The sequence below is a fragment of the Mustela nigripes genome, chromosome 11, assembly GCF_022355385.1.
Source record: "Mustela nigripes isolate SB6536 chromosome 11, MUSNIG.SB6536, whole genome shotgun sequence".
Lineage (NCBI taxonomy): Eukaryota > Metazoa > Chordata > Mammalia > Carnivora > Mustelidae > Mustela > Mustela nigripes.
This window is the reverse complement of record NC_081567.1, coordinates 38,569,588-38,570,738: the sequence shown is the minus strand read 5'-3', so window position 1 is coordinate 38,570,738 and position 1,151 is coordinate 38,569,588.

The window sequence follows — 1,151 nt, the reverse complement described above, 5'->3', positions numbered from 1 at the left end:
CCCCCCCCCCCCCAGTGCTCTCCTCTGAGCTTCCCCAGGTCTCCCGCACACAGGGACTCCCCCTGCCGTCCCCCAGGTCTGCCCGCTCAGGTCGCGCCCTCCGTGCCGTGCTGTCCGTGGAGAAGGCAGCGGGAGCCCTGCCTTCCAGCCGAGGGACTGCCCCGAGGACCCGAGCACGCCGCCCGCTGAGGGACTGTCGCACGGACCCGAGCACGCCGCAGACTTGCCGTGGCAAAGGCGTTCTTGCGCTCTCGGAACCTGGCGGCGGCAGCTCAAGTGTGTGCGAGTTACAGGCTGGACGGACGCGGGACGGAGGCAAAGCTCGTGTTCCAGCGGGTGCTGTCCCCAGCGGCCAGACGGGGGCTCTGGACCGCGATGAGGGAGGGCGGGAGGGCAGGTGTGCAGGAGATTGCAGAGGCGCGGCTTGGGGACAGAATGGGGCCCGGGTGGGGAAAGGAGCCGTGATTTTTGGCACCTGCGAAGCCTGGTGTCCCCGGTGACCCCCATCCAGTCTGGTCCCGCCACTGTCTGTCGCGTCTGTGCTGCTGGGTCCGTAGGCAGAGGCCGAGAGAGCTGCCCGACACCGGGGGCCGCCACTGTCCTATGGTGCTGAGTCCCTGAGCTCTGGCCTCGGCTGCTTCTGCAGCTCCCGAGCTCTCCCTCCTCACCAGGCCGAACCGGCTGTGCGCTCAGGTGGGAGAGTCTTGCGTTCTGGGACCCGCTGTCCAGGGTGCGGCTGTGGTAGCCCCAGGACACGGCGGCAGACGCTCCTGCGGAACCTGGAGGACCCCAAGGAAGCCTCGGGCTGACTGCCGACCTGCACCTTGGGACCGGGCCTTGTCAGGATAGAGTCTCAGGGTACACTGCTCTCATCAGCACCCCAGAAAGGCACTTCTCGGGATCTTTCCACGGGTCCCGTTTAACCCAGAGCACGGAAACCCTGTGCCTCGGCGTGGTGGGTGGCTTGGGTGGGCTCTTCGTCAGTCCTCCGCGTCTGGGCCTGCCCCTGTGTGCGCCACTGCCCGGTCCTCGCCACTAGGTGGAGCCACAGGCGCGCGTGAGCGCCCCCGCGTCCCCGGGCTCAGGGCCCCTTCACTCTAACCGGCTTTGAATTCCTGCCCTGCGGTGGCGGCGCGGTGGCGCGGGGGGGG